The 15,514-nt window shown below is 45.7% G+C and overlaps 1 pseudogene; it reads left to right on the top strand.

Annotated features, from left to right (window-relative positions):
- The first annotated feature begins 5,252 nt into the window (after positions 1-5,252).
- On the top strand, positions 5,253-11,330 carry LOC101788012 (PRAME family member 8-like; annotated as a pseudogene).
- The last annotated feature ends 4,184 nt before the right edge of the window (positions 11,331-15,514 follow it).

The following is a 15,514-nucleotide window of genomic DNA, read 5'->3' as shown; positions in this document are numbered from 1 at the left end:
CAGTGTGTGTGCCATCCGAGTGTACAGAGACGAACATGCATCATGGGAAGATGGACCTCCTCAGGACCCAGTTCTCAGGATGAATTCTCTTAAGTGACACATGATAGTATTTTGTACCTACCCGGAAGACACCTAGAGAATCTTACTATAGCATCTTCAACCAAGAAAAGTAAACTGTTAGAAGAGGGATCCAAATAACAACTCAAGAGTTGCTGAGTTGCAACTTGGGGCAAGGTCAGCTAGCAGCCAGGTAAAACCAGGTAGTACAGTCTGTTGCTGGAGATTTCTGATTTGGGCCTGGAAGGCTCTAAATCTGTCTTACGTGGCTAACTTTTGTCTTCCTGGTAGAAGGATGAAGGATGCCTTTGGTCTTTCTAAATCAACATCCTGCTTTTAGCCGAGGAGAAGCAGGGCTGAGGCCTCTCCTGCCTCGCCTCACCTGTCTCCAGCTCTATAGCACATCATGTTTTGGGGCAGCAATTCTGGTCTCCCATGTGAACAAAGGCAGAAGAGAAGAGGGAAACATTTTAAGACTTACACTTAGGTGGTGAGATTGTGGCTGGCTGCTTTCAGTTTTCAAATTTTCTAAAATGCTAGCATAGTCTTCACATTACAATAATTTCTGATCAAATGAAACAGATACATATGCTACATACTGCATAAGAGGACTCTAAGAGTTTGACCCCAATTTTTAAGCTTTTCTACTGGGCTTCACTGCACTATTGCAATCTTAACTTTTCAAAACTTTTACTAGGGTTCCTGTCCCTCTCTTCACATCTCCCCCTGATGTCACCTTTGTAAATTTTTTCATTCAGGTTATCCCTGGACTTTAAAAATTAAATTTATTTTTATCAGTATTTTTGTTCTGGTTGGCATTTTGACTGTTTGTACTTCAGCTCTCAGATCCCCTATTTGATCCAAATCTGCCTTACTTGAAAACTAGGTTACCGCACTAAAACTCCTGAGCAACTATGTCACCAAGATTCTTTCAGAGAGCTGGGGATATACCTCAGAGGCACAGTGCCTGCCTGGAAAGAGCAGGGTTGTGAGTTCAGTTCTTGGTACCAAAAAAAAAAATTTCTTTCAAACATTGTAGTTCAAAATATAAAGATACTACTGACAAAAATATTAAAGAGAGGTGAAACTGTGATAGGATTATTGAGATAGTTTAGCAAGAAATCAATGGTAACAAATAGCAATAGAACCTCTGTTTCTCTAGGAAAGCGGAAATGTGGCACAAGTACCTTGTTATCAAGACTTGGTAAGATTTTTTTCCCTCTTAAAACATGTTTCCCTCACTAGCCAGTCTTACATTAGTATTTATTCTTGGTGTCCACAGTAAGTGGAAATGTAAATATCTTATTGGGAGACTGGGTAGGGCTTATAGTTTATCAGACATTTCATTGATGTCTTTCGGTTTTGAAATTTGGCCCCAGAGGCCCCTACTAATATCTGACACAAAAGAGAAAAGCTGAAATAAATTTGAAAGTCGTGTTTAGTACAGTATCAGTGCATAACAGCCCATCCTATAGCTTGTATAATACATAATTATAATTCTTTCTTTCAAATGATTTTGGCCATTGGTTTAACTTTTTTTTTCCATTGGTTTAACTTTTAAAAATTCCTTGAGACGGTCTATTTCATTTAATGCTCACAAACTTATGTAGAGTGCTGCTAATGTTTTACAGAGAACTCTATCAGGCCCAGAGAAGTGAGTGGATTTTCAGTGAAGAGTCCAGGTCCATGGAATCCTAGCTAGGACTCTCTACATTGCCATACTGGCATAGATGGGCACGATTGTCATAATAACGTGGAGACTACAAGTAACAGAAGAACTATGTGGGTGGGAGTCTAAACCATTTCTTTAGATTATCCACTGGGACTTTCAATCTAGGCTTTTTCTACCTTCAAGGGATGTAATTATTTGAAAAGTGGATCATCTTCCCAGAGTTCTGCTGTCTTTCTGCACCTTGTCTTTGAATTGAGATGACTCCACCCTCTGTTCCAATCTCAGTCTGATGATAGTCTGACCCTGAGACCTCCCTGAGACCTCCATTCCTTTTCTGACCCCTTCAGTCTCTAGGCTTGGGTACCTTCTCAGGCTCCTGTCTGCTGGGGGACGCTTGGCTGTGGCCCCTACTGAGCTCCAGAGAGAGGCAGCACCAAGCCCTAGGCTTCCTCTCCATTTCTCTGTCATTTTCTCTGAATTACGCAGAGGCCAGCTCTAGACCTCTCCTCCCACTTACAGATCCAGGGCTCTGCAGTTGACCGAGGAGAGGTGATTCATCCCCCAGCCTCCTCGTGCCCTGCAATGTCTGCCTGTCACCCTATACCTTCCATGGTCACTGGGGCTCCTAAGTGAGAATGGACTCTCTGTTGTGGCTGAGCCTCATGTTTTATGGTACTCTTGAAAACCCAAGGACAATGAACACGATAAAATACAGCGGGCACTGAGACCCTGAGGTCTCCCAGCATCACGCAGGTGAGCATCAGAAGCCTGCCTTAACCAGCCCCTGCAGCAGACACATTGCTGTGCCACTGAAAATACACCCAGCCACCGACTTCTCTGGACACTCACTGCCAACTCTGACCAAATTTCCACCAGCTGCCATTCCAATGAGCACTGCATTTCTGGTGAACGACTGTTTATCAATTGACTGTGGCACCTGCTGCTCCATATCAATTTATGGAGATTTTTAAAGAACAGGTGTTTTAGATATATAAAAGATTTTTGTTTGGTGGAATTCCCAGGTAAAGTGTCTGTGTATGTGTTTTAAGTCTAAGCTAACTCAGTAATTTTATATTTAAACATAGAGAACTCAGAATTTAAACTCAGTCAGTCTATGAGTACAGCACCTCTTTCTAGTAGGGACATTGGGAACAATAGCCATGGCCAACAGGGGTGGGTTCTCCTGGACAGCGCTCAGTTGTCCTCCTGAACTGGTCATGGACAGCTCTGTCCCTGGCCAGGTTTGTTCCTCTGCTGCTTCTTGGTTCTGATGCTGGGCTTTGCTGGTGGAGTGACTCTTGCTAGGGCACCTCTGCACCCTTCAGAGCACCGGGGAGGGATTCCGTCACACTGTCTTGTGCCTTCCTGAACACACCGCACACAATGAGGTCTCAGGCTGGTGCCCCTCCCTCGGCCACTGCTACCCTCCCAAGCAGACCCCGAGAAAGAGTATTCATCTATTTACATTTAGTGTGATTTACAGCATCATCAGAACCCTGAAAAGAAAGACTACACCTTTCACAACAGCCAAGAAATGGAATCAACCCAGTGTTTATCAGCTGATCAACTCATGGAGTATGGTTCTTACACATGATGGAATAATACGCAACTATAAAAAGAAATTAAATCCTGTTATTTGTGACAACGTGAATGGAACTAGAGATCATTAAGTAAAATAATCCAGGCACAGAAGGGCAAGTGCTATATAACCTCATTGATGTGGAATCTAAAAAGCTGATCTCGTAGAAATTGAGGGTGGAATGGCTACCACTATTGTACTGCACTTTTCAAAAAGCTAGAAGAAAAGATTCTGAACATCTTTTCCACAAGGAAATAATGTCTGAGGACATAGACATGTTTTAGCCACAGCTATGATTTAAACGTTGCATGTGTGCATGTATCAGGATATCACATTGTCCTATAGGGGTTTGTATAGTTGTATGTTTTTAGACATCAGTTAAAAACCAGATTGTGCTGCAGGCCTTGGGAGACTGAGTGGGAGATGGTGGCAACTGGAGGGGCAGCATGGAGGACTTTGGAAGGCAGAGCTGAGCATACAGTAGATACCCCACAAATCCAGATTCCAACCAGTAGACAGCCCTGTGCCCACTGGCCTTCACCCCATAGCCATCTCTGTTCTGCATGTCAGCTGCTTCCCCCACTGCTGTGGACCTGCGACTGTGGCCACCCTCAGCACCTCTCACCTTGTCTGCTTATCTCCATCATGTTCCTGACAACTGCTGCCAGCTTCCCACGTATGGCATGCCCAGCTACAAGAGATGCTGTAGCCCCCGGTGGAGGAGGGCCTGAGCCGAGTCCTGATCTCTGGCATCCTCTGCAGAGTGCCAAAGGGTGATTCGGGGCTCTGCAGTTGACTGAAGAGTTGCAGCTGCCAAGGTGACCCATCTGTTAAGGAAGACCTCCCCCAACCTCCTGGTGGCCCACAATGTCTGCCTGTCCCCCTGCACCTCCCAAACTCACCAGGGCACCTGAGTGAGGTTGGACCCTCCAGCTGTAGCAGAGGATATAATCAGTGGGCATATGTAGGCCATCAAGGAGGGCCTGATGGCACATGGACTTGGCAAGAGGGCATTGGTGATGAGCTGCAGCAGCAAACTGACTTCCTGTTTATTTCTTGGGGCTCCATGGGATACAATGCAGCAGGCACAATTTTTGGAAGTCCCCAACACTGCTGGCAATCCCTGGAGTCGAGGGCTGGCCTTCTGCAAGTGGATTGGGCTATAACGGAAGGGAACAGAATGCTCACAATGAAGCTGTGGGTGCTCAAGCTAGACATCGTGCAGGAGCTGAAGGACAAGCCCCCGATCCTGTCCACTGAATGCCATGTGTGCCGAGAGCCCACCATGCTGTGGCTGGGAGCCTGGGCCAGGGCCTCTGACCTCAAGGCTGCTGTGGCTGCCTCCGAAAGAGCAGGTGTCAGCATCATCAACAACCTGCTGGACGTCTCCATCGCAGCAGTGACTGAAAGAGGGGTGAAAAGAGTGCAAGGCACCCAGGAACTAGAACTTGAGAAAGCTCTTGAGCCCTTGGAGAAGTAAAAAACACAGTAAGTACTGCTCTTAGCACTGAAAATCAAGAAGTTTAAATTTAAAGAAAGCAGAGATATTTAGAGAACACAGACACAGCTGGTTTCTTTGTCTCCTTAAATCAGTTTACTGCAAATAGTCTGATGAGACGTTTGTTCATCAGGAAACATCTGCTGAGCGCCCACTACTACTCTAGGTACTGTGGATGCATTAGAAAGACAAGAGTGAGAAATTAGACTCGAGGCTCAGTCCTGGAGCTTCCAGTTACCCCCTGGCCTTACACCTGTGTGCACACGTGGATCCTTCTTCTCGAAAACCATCAGGACAAATATCCAGGGCCTGCAGTCCCTGTATGAGCTAGCTGACCATGCAGTGCCTGCCGAGGAGTGAAACCACAGCGCGCAATGCTCTGTATACCTGCTCACTCTGATCTTCCATGTAACAAGATGTGCTGTAATCAGATGGGGATGTGTGGGATGCCTTCCTCCAACTTCACCGATGTCATGAACATGCTAAAGCTGAACTGTGTTCGGGAAATGAAAGTGTGTCACTCCTGAAGTGTGACAGACTTGGCTTCTTTTGCTCCTTACCTGGGCCAGGTGAGACATCTTCAAACACTTGCCATCTTCCCATTCTCTAGTAAGTATTACTGTACCTCAAGCAGAAATGTAGAGTATGTAACCAGGTTCATTCGTCATCTCCAGGAGCTGAAGTGCCTCCGGGAGCTCCGTGTGGACTGTGCCTGCTTCTGGGTGCTCAGCTGCCTGAAGACCCCCATGAAGACTCCCTCATAGCTGACTTTACACCAGGCATCTCCTTCAACAGTTCACTGCAACTAATCTGATGATGCATTTATGCATCAGGAAGTATCTATTGAATGTCAAATACTATTCGCCTGCAAACATCTGTCCCCACACCTCACTGTCAGTTAGGTAAGAGACCTGGGTCAGAGTGGAGTCACACAAATTTAGTCCCAAGCCTCTGCAACTTCTGAGAAGCCCTGCTGCCGCACCCTGACCACCCTGGACTTGCAGGCATGTGAAAGGGAAGGGTACCATATTGGTACCATCCTGCCTACCCTCAGGTGCTGCTCCCAGCTCATTTCCTTCAGCCTCTGCGAGAATGATGTCTCCATGTCTGTCTCAAAGGACCTGGTCAGCCACACTGCCAGTATAAGCCACTTAAATCTAGAACAGTATCCTGGCCTGCTGCAGAGCTATGATGGCCCGGGTGATCTGCAACCAGGGACATTTGTCCAACTTTATGCTGAGCTCATGGGTACCCACCAGAGGGCTAACAAGGCAGCCCAAGATGGTTGTGGTGATTGGTGCAGATCACTGCCAAGATTTCTGCCACCAACTCTTCTATCAGAGAGGCTTCTCCATGTCCCCGTGGGGTACACTATGATTGTAACACTATCAGGAGCTTTTTCTCTGGACTTTTGGAGTTGGAAGCCAAAGATTAGGATTTTTCCACAAAGAACAAAAAGAGGGAGAGGAGCCCTGATTTCTGTGAGTGGGGAAAAGGGAAAAGCGATGCTGGACTTTGGGATAAGAGAGTGAAAGTTTTTCTGGGAAGCAAGGGGACATTGGTGGCCCTGTGTCCTTGGAGTCGGAATATGAATTTAAATTTCTAGAAGAGGGCTCAAGCTTTAGAGGTTCATAAGGGCATCAACCCTGAGAGAATATTTATAAAAAACTGGTCAGAAATCCAGGGAAATTTGGTGCACTCTCCTCCCATATACTCCATGGTCCATTAGCCAGGATTCCAGTTCAAATGTAGAAAAACTGACTGCAGTGAAAGAAGACTGTGCGGTGTCTGAACAAAAGTTTGGGGCCTTGTGGCATCAAAACACAGTTGGGCCATTCTGAACAGTCTCCACGGTCCCAACTGCCATGTTCCTCCAGGTCATGTGGCTTTGCAGTGGGTGCACAAGGTTGTCACCCACAGTGAGTGGCATGGACTCTCTGCTCAGAGCATGGTACATTTGGGAAAGGTAGAGAGTGGGTTCAGTGTACTCATGCTTTGAGGGACCATCTTCCTATTAGGGACAAAGGAAATAAAGGACAGGAAGGAAATGGGGACAAGCCACCTTTCTGTGCAGCTGTATTCCTGGAGCCTCTGAAACGTTGGGTGGCCACCTGTACAGAGGCCTCCAGTAGAGGGACAAATGTATCTCTCTGGCTGAAGGAATTTACTATAGAAAGCACTGCTGGTGGCTTAAAGGTTCTTAACTCTCCCACTGCTACAGCTGTCATTTCGTCTTGTTGAGAAAGTCCTAATGGTTAGATGCTCGACCTAGCCATGTCTTTATGTTCCTTACTTTTTTCCCCCACAAATACAAAGTCATTTTCAATAAGAAAAAGAGAGGAATTAGATCAATGCATCAAGACAGACAAGAAACTGGATTGATTTTCACAATGAAAACTGAGCTTATTTTAATTCTTATATCCAAACAATCCCTGAGCCGTTAAACTTGCCCCTAAACAAGAATACCTGAAAGCTGCATGCATTTTGAGCCAACTCTCACAGTGTCAATTACAAATTCCTGAGATTAGAGCTGTAGTTTGTTTTCCAGGGTATTGAAAAGTTTAGAAATGGCCTATTGTTAGAAATAGGAGGAATCACCCATGACTGATTGCTTCCTATGAGCCAGGGACTAAGCCATGATTTTGCATATCTTTTTTTTTTATTAGTGCAGGGGACCAAACTCACAACTGCGGGCTTGCAAAGCAGGCACTTATGCTGCTGAGCTAAATCCCCAGCCCCAATTTTATATATCTTATCTCTGACTCTGTCCAGCTCTGAAGAAGATATTAGTTCCACTTCACAAGTGAAAAAATTGAAGTGGATAGAACTTAATTAAGTAAATTACCTCAAGTCACATAGGTTGCAAGTGGATGAGATTAAGGAGAACACAGAAGGCCTGATGGCACTCTGCCTCCCTGCAAATGGCAGGGAATCATAAAAACAAAGCTAAATTATAGTTAGGAGGCACTGTAGTGTTTCTTTAAACAAAAATGTTGCCCTTTATATTTGAGATTACATATAATATCATCTGAGGAATGCAGGAAAGCTGGCTTAGAGAGGAAAGAACAACACATACCAAGTTAGTAAAAGCTAAAGTTTGTGCAAACGCAGATGACGGAGGCTAAAGAAAACAAGTAGGCACATTAGAAAGTATTCCAAGGAGGCTGTGTAAACAGAATCCATTTTCCAAATGTTCAGTTCCATCGGGAGCCTAGCCAAGAGTCTCGACTGCCTGCCTTAAGAAGACCCAAGATACTTAGAAGTATCTTGACCTGCATATAATCCTGAGATGACTCAGGAAGGCATAGATGATCTTATGTTTAGAAGAGTCAATAGGAAATCTCAGATGGGTGATACCAGTAATCCCAATCTTTCCTTTTATCTCATGGGGAAATATGCAAAATTAACCATTATGAATTCAAGGTCTCCAACAAGTTACCATAACGGCTTCTTGGAACAGATCTTGGAGGGTGGTGGGAGAGAGAGGGAGGCAGGCCCCACGCACCTGTTCTGCACCCACCTAGCCAGCACCTCTGGCTATGGCTATGAATGAAAGATGGGACATAACCCTCCAGCCCACTGGAAGGCAGCTTTCCTAGAAGATGCAAACTCTTTCCCCGCACCCTCAGACTTGACCTTGTACCTGGCCTCCCAAGAACATGTAGGTTGCCCTAGACAACTCTGTATTCCAGGCTTTCCTGTCCGCTGAGCCAGGCCAGTCCCCTGAGTTTATGAAAATCACATCCTCTGTCTGAGTCGTCTTCCCTTAAAGTGAGTTACACTCCCTTGGGATGGGCCCCAGGGAGCCAGGAGGGAGAAAACAGATGGGAAGGTGTCGATGTCGCTCCCGGCCGGCAGGAAGGACACACGACAAAGCCTGGCAGTGGACAACCTTTTCTTTTATTTTCCTTCTCCGTACAGCCTGCCCTGGGATCGCTCCCAGCCGAAGCCTCCTTTGGTCCGCTCCCCGCGGCTCCTTCTGGGCTTCTACTTCCGGGCTTCTTTTTCCCCCCCAGGGGTGGCACCAGTATATATACGGATACAGTGTCCAATCATGTTAAAGTAAGCAAGGCAAGCTGATTGGCTAACATCATCAGTTGCCAGGCAGACTATATTGTTGAGCGGGTTGCTTACGCGGTAAGCAGGAAACTAACGTGCTCGATGGGAGGGGTAATCTACCTCAGGCTTTACTCTTTACTACAGGCCTCACGTCCGCCAAGTGAGGCGACCGGGCTCGGGGCTGCGGCTCCCAACAGGAAGGCAGCAGAGTCAGGGCTCTATAAGCTACAGGCCAGGCCACAAACTTTCTCTCCTCTTTAGGAGAGGAAGAAGCCCGTAGCAACCCCAGGCAGAAGGAAAGAGAAGCCCTGACACAGCTGTAGCCTAATCCTTCCCCCTTCCAGATTTCTGTGCTTTGGAACAAAAATGACACTGTGACCATGAACCTATGGCAGTGCGTGGAAACACAAAGAACAGAGCTGATTAGGCTGTTGGAGTTTCCTATCATATGATCGATACAGAAACAAACCACATCAGATGTTCCATTCACAGCTCTTGAAGTTAAACTTTGCTTTTGTCCCTAGTTAGTTACTCCATCAATTATTTTTGCCTGTTTCTAAGCATGTATGTAGTTGTTTTATTTTTTAAACAGTGCCAGGCACCATAATATCCACTTATGGGGGAAATTTCTGGAACACTGTCAGTTGTATCTGAATCCTGGTGTAGTTATAACACTCATATTTCGGGGTAAACTGCACTAGGATTTTCTCTGCCACACTTGATTTGTTTGCGCTGGGGATCTAGCCCAGTAGCACATTGCCAGTCTGCCAAGCAAAAGTTTGATTAAGTCTGATTACTGGTACCAAAGTGGAGGGGGGAGGGACTTGGTTCATGTAGGCCTTACATTTCAAACTAGTCTCTGGAAAAAAATTGTGGAAGTCTGAAATTTTCTTTCTTTCTTTTTTCTTGGTACCAGGGATCAAACAACCTTGCCCTTGCCAAGCAGGCATTTATGCCACTGAGCTAAATCCTCAGCCTATTGAATTTGTTTTTAATATTCTTTCTCCTTTACCACTCCACTGCTCCTCAAGTCCCCGCATCCACTTGTCTGCCAGAAAGAGGGACCCCGCCACCACCACCATCCCAGACTTCATGTTGGGGTCTTCTGCAGAAAAGAAGCCATGCAAATTTGACCTCTAAAGCCAAATTTCCCAGTTCAAATCCTCAGTATTTGCTGACCTCGGGCAATGCTACATCTCTCTGTCACTCAATTTATTGTCACAGAGAATGACTGGTTACCCTCAAGGTGAGATATCTCAATAGAACAATGCCTTGCATGGAGAATGCATGGATCACTGCTGATACTTTCCTGTCCTCCCTGCTCTCATCCCTATGTCAATCACACTAACAACTGAGTAGAAACCCAAGTTGGATGGTCACATTCTGACAGTCAGTCCCTCCCTTTCACCTCCTGTTCTGCACTGACCACTCCTTTGCCAGGGCCCCTGCCTCCTTTGCCTCTTGCTTTTCTTTGCAGCCACAGAGCTCTGGGTACAGCTTGGCCTCCCTTGCCCTGCCTCCAGGGGAACCCACAGCCTATCTCCCAAAGGTACCCACCACGGAGGCCTTCAGCCCTGAGGTGATTTGAGACCACAGGCTTCCTAGCTGGTGGAGAAGCATGGAAGAGGGTGTAAGCCTGGTACTCTGAAGCCCAGACTGTTCAGGACTCTAAGAACTGGCATCGCCCTTCTTTTTCTTTTCTTTCTTTCTTTCTTTTTTTTTTTTTTTTTGGTGGCACTGGGGTATCAAACTCATGACCTCACGCTTGCTAAGCAGGCAAATTATGCTGCTGAGCTAAATCCCTGACATCGTTCTTCTTTTTCTCAGAGAACTTCCTCCCTCCAAGGGCAGAAGCTTTGGTCTTGCCCTCATGGCTCTCACACTGATTCGACTCCCCTTTTGAGGGGGACACAGCCCAAGATTCTCCTTAAGGGCACTATGGTCCTGAGAACCTGCCTATCGAGTGGCTCCAAGCATCTCTCCAGCACAAAGCCTCTGTCTTGGTGCTCCTCAGCCTCCCCCAGCTCCTAGCAGCCTTCAGACCTGATGCAGGTGGCCTGGGGTGCCTCACCCCACAGCACTCTCCCACAGGAACCTGCTATTGTCATGTAACTGAGACCTACAGTCTCCACCCAGGTGAGGGCTCCAGGGCATTGACAAGTCCCACAAATTCCCAGCAGGTGGGGTCTTCTTACCTGAGCCTCGGTGTGATCAACACTGGAAAAGGGTCAGGGCCATTGCAGAGTCCATGCTGGGAGAAGTCGGCCTGAAAAGCCAAGCTCTAGACTTCCCAAGGAGAATAAGCCCCACTGATTCTGAGCTCTCCTCCTGTTCCTTCAGCTCAGGCCTGGGGCCTGGAGGAAGAGTCCGAGCAGGTGTCTGAAATAGGTGTGGAGGCTGGGAACAGGCCCGCACTTCAGCTGCTCCTCACAAAAGGCCCCACGGTAGACAATGCGATGGGATGACGATGTGACATTTCTATTTAAATATGAGGAAATGGAGGCAAAGAGAAAGAAGACACTCCCCGAGGCTCATACAGAGCAGACAGATGCATGGATTCCAAAGTCTGAGTGCTTCTCCGCTAATGCGCCCTTGGCAACAGCCCCTGGAGGTCTAGGCTTGTCTCTGAGCCTCAATTTCCCATCATGGCCCCTCTAGGCATTGGATGCTGTATGAAACAAATTAGTTGTGGACACAGAATACTCAGCAGGGGGCCTTACCAGCAAATATGCAGTGTTAGTTCTCAGCACCGCATTGTCATCACCACCACTGGGTCACTATCAGTCTCCTGCACGTGGATTGGGGCCCCTGACAGCCTCTGTTTGCTCCATAGAATTGTTTTAAGGGTGAAAAGAAAGGATGCCCTGTCGATAACAGTGACTCACTGCACCAAATATTCACCAAGCGGTTGCTGTACATCAGAGACTGGGCTGGAAATGAAAGGCAAAATGGCATCATCCCTGCTTTAAGGAATTTACTCTTTCTTAAGGGATAGTGGCAATAGCCACCTTCCAGTTGTGTGGCAGGACTGGAGACAGTCTGTAGCCCAGGGAAGGATCACTGCCTGGGAGAGCTGGGTCTTTCCAGGGGGGGTTGCTGCAGAATGAGCAGGAGCTGTAGGGCAGATGGGCAGCAGACTGGTGCTCCAGAGGGGCACAGGAGCATGAATGAGCCCAGGGACCCACATGCACATTTGTTAGCTAGGGGTGAAAGTTCCAGGGAGGACTGGACACCTGCGGCCCAGCCAAACGCTGAGGGGCCCCAGCTTTAGCCGCAGTGCCTTAGCTTCCACCCAGAGCCTCCTGTTGACTTTTCTTGCGAAGGAGCCAGCTCTGTGTATTACTTTGGTGCACCATTAATCATTTCTTTCTTGCACTTCTACAAGTTCCAAGGCATGTGTGAGCTTATATGGTAAACGATGCTTCACTTTATGTTCATAATGAAAAATTCATTCACTCCAGGTCTGTTTAGGGTTCTTCGGGCGATGTGGGGAATGGGCCCTGCCTTTGTAGGTGAAGAACAATGGGAACGGGGTACTGGAGAAGCAGCTCAGAGGGCTGGGGCCAGGAGACTCCACGGTGGATCTTAGATTTCAGTGCCAATATTTCCAGGTGATGTGTAGACATGGAAGGATCTTGTTGTACCCTAAGAAAATAGCTTTGTTATATGTGTATTATAGCAAACCTGTATAGGGGCTTACTAAATGTGTTTGTTTTATCTTTTTTCCCTAACTGATATGTTAAGGGACCTAATTGATCTGTTGAGCAACACTCTCCTCTGTAAAGAATTGCAAAAATCTCACCTAATTGATATGTTAACCATTGTTGCTCTCTACAAACTACAGAAGCTGTGCTAAAACAAGCTAACAAGGGTTGTTAATCACTGCTAGGAGCCTCTATTCTCCGCTAAAGAGCTAAGAAAAACTAGAATGGCAATTAATTTACATTTGTTTAAAGTAACCTGCTTGTGTGCAGAGAGATTTGCGTGTGAGTTTAACCCTTTACCCTGACCTTGACACATTACCGCCGTTTTCTGTTCTGTATGGCGCCTTATTGCCTCCCTCTCCCCTCACCTATCTATCTAGGCCATAAAGAATTTGGGTTTCTGGTGACCTCCCCCTGACCCGGTGATGATCTGTTGTAAAATGAGCCTGCCCCAATTTTAAGAACTGCTTAGCTTAAAACAAATTACCGGGTAATACTATGGCCCAAACCCCAATCGGTGCTTTCCTTTTGTTCTGTATATATCAAATGAGTTAGATATCAGGTCTTCGTAAAACTTAAGTTCCAGCGTCTCATAACTTGTGACCCCTTCGCACTCACTAGCGAAGACAAGCTGTCCTGAGATAATTAACTGTCCACTTTCTTCTCCAAATATTGCTGCAGACGTGCCACTCTGAGATAATGTCAGTCTGCAGGATGAAAATAATTTTTAAAAAACACCAGAAACTCCCTAGATTGTCAGAGCTAAATAGACAGCAATACAGTTTCCAGACTCGGGTCAACAAGTTTGATGGCTCTACAGGTTTCTTTGTTTCTCTCCCCCCGCCCTTTCCTCCAGCCCCTTTTTAAAGTCCTCCCTGCAGCTTCTAGGGGACGGTCTCCAAATTGGCTCCCGGAGACTGGTCGCCAGGCCTGAAAATAAAGCCTTTGCCACTAAATTTTCGGTCTCTTGCCTCCTTGGATTTTATACCGGGGCTCAAGTTATAACATTTGGGGGCTCGCCCTGGATGGAAGCAAGACCCCAGACTCATTTCTAAACATTTGAAAGTAAGTGCTCTGGAGGATTTGTTTGGGCCGCGGTCAATTTGTAATTTTGAGGGGACGCCCTCAATTTGGGAGCGGGAACCACCCAAGGACAGAGTCAGTTGGTTTGTAGGACAAATTCTGTCCATTTGTGACTCTGCCCCGGGTGGGGAACAGCTCCGTTTGGAAGGGGACGCCCTTAATTTGGGAAGTGAAACCTCCTGAGGACAGAGTCAATTGGTTTTTGCCATTTGTGACTCTGCACCGGGTGAGGAACCACTCTGTTGGTTAATTTGTTAATTCCTCCAGATCCCAAAATTTGACTAATTTTTGGGCAAAGGCCATTTTTGCTGCAGCTTGTCTCGTCTTGTATGTCTGTTTGTTTGTCCATTTGTTCTAATTGTTCTCCTTTTGGTTACCCTAAATCTAACAGAACATTCTCTCCTAGGAACCCCTTCTATGAGCCCAGAATGGACAAAGGGATTTAGATATTGATGTGCAGTGTTTTTGTTCTTTAAAATTGTTTGCCTGTTTGGATTTGTTACTAACTTAGGGGCTTGTTGCCCATTTCTGTTGCAGGATCCATATGGCTTATTAGATTCAAGCTTCATAATAAGAAAAATTATTTCCTTTAGCTCACCAAACTGTGCAAAAAGCACCCTTTGTTTATGTCTTTAATGTTGTGGCGCCTTGTTTAATATGTAAGTCTTCAACTGATTGCTTGCAACCTTGGCATGCCTTTTAAAAGGAATATTTTTCTTTCTGGTTAAAAAGTAAATATATGTGCACATATATGTGTATATTTATGGTTTTTAAAAATCATATCAACTTTACCAAGTAAAAACCAGGTCATACTGTAATTGAGCCAGTTAAAAGGTTATAGCTTTAAAAAAACCCAGCATTTTAATGTGGTAAAAAGACATAAAATTAATTAAATATGTTTTAGACTACTAGAAGGTAACTTCAAGGGTTTTGTTGAGAGTTTTAATGTTGTCTGAGAAGCGAAAAAAAAAAAAGATAATTGACTGGTGATAGTAAAAAGGAGGGACAAAAAAGGTGGTTTGTCTTCAAGTAAAATGTCTGCTGTGCCAAAATGTAAAAAAAGATAAAACTTAGAGGTATATTATAAGTTATAAAAAGCTTGAGATGATATAAATTTTGTCTTGGTTTATAGTACTGAAGACAACAGGTTTGACAAGAAGTAAATGTGTTCAAAGTTTGACAGTATTAGATCAGTTTTGATAGATTTATTTATAAGATTCTAAACCTTTGCTGCAAAGTGTTTCCATTAATATGAGATTATAGATGATAATAGAGATAAGATATAAGTTTTCACATGTGCTGTGGACCTCTGGGAGATTATATGGCACAATTTTGTTACCTATGAAAAAGCTTCTTTTTGTTAAGTATGTAATTTCAGTAAAATGATGGCCTGCCAGGTGGCACCCTGGGACAAAAGGTGGTGTGCCATCCAGATAAAGCCTGCTCTCTGATATGGAATGCCAAAACCATGTTGTCCTTTTGTCCCAAGCCGATTGGACATCCAGAGGTAAGGGGGTTTCCCTAGTATCGCCAGTTGGTCTCTTTGCAACTCAGTCGGCCCCACATGTTAGAAAAAAGATTACAAAGGTTTGAGAGTTTAAAAAAAAAATGCCCCTCAGCCAGTTGATAGAGATAGCACAAAAGGTCTTTTAAAACTAAAAAAATTACCGTCTACTGGGAAATTTGTCCAGCGTACCTGAGTCCTCACAACTGACTTAGAGTTAAAACTGTTGGGCAAATGGAATCAGGAGATTCCAGAAGTCTGGGCAGAAGACAATCCTCCAGGGCTAGCAGTCAGCCAAGTCCCCCTTCTGATGGAGCTCTTACCCCAAGCATGCCCCTTCTGCTTGTGACAATGCCCG

This window comes from Cavia porcellus, unplaced genomic scaffold (genome assembly GCF_034190915.1).
Source record: "Cavia porcellus strain 051 isolate PalLab524CR breed Dunkin Hartley unplaced genomic scaffold, mCavPor4.1 scaffold_38, whole genome shotgun sequence".
Taxonomy (NCBI): Eukaryota; Metazoa; Chordata; class Mammalia; order Rodentia; family Caviidae; genus Cavia; species Cavia porcellus.
The sequence above is the reverse complement of the archived record's forward strand: the minus strand, read 5'-3'. Positions and strand labels throughout refer to the sequence as shown.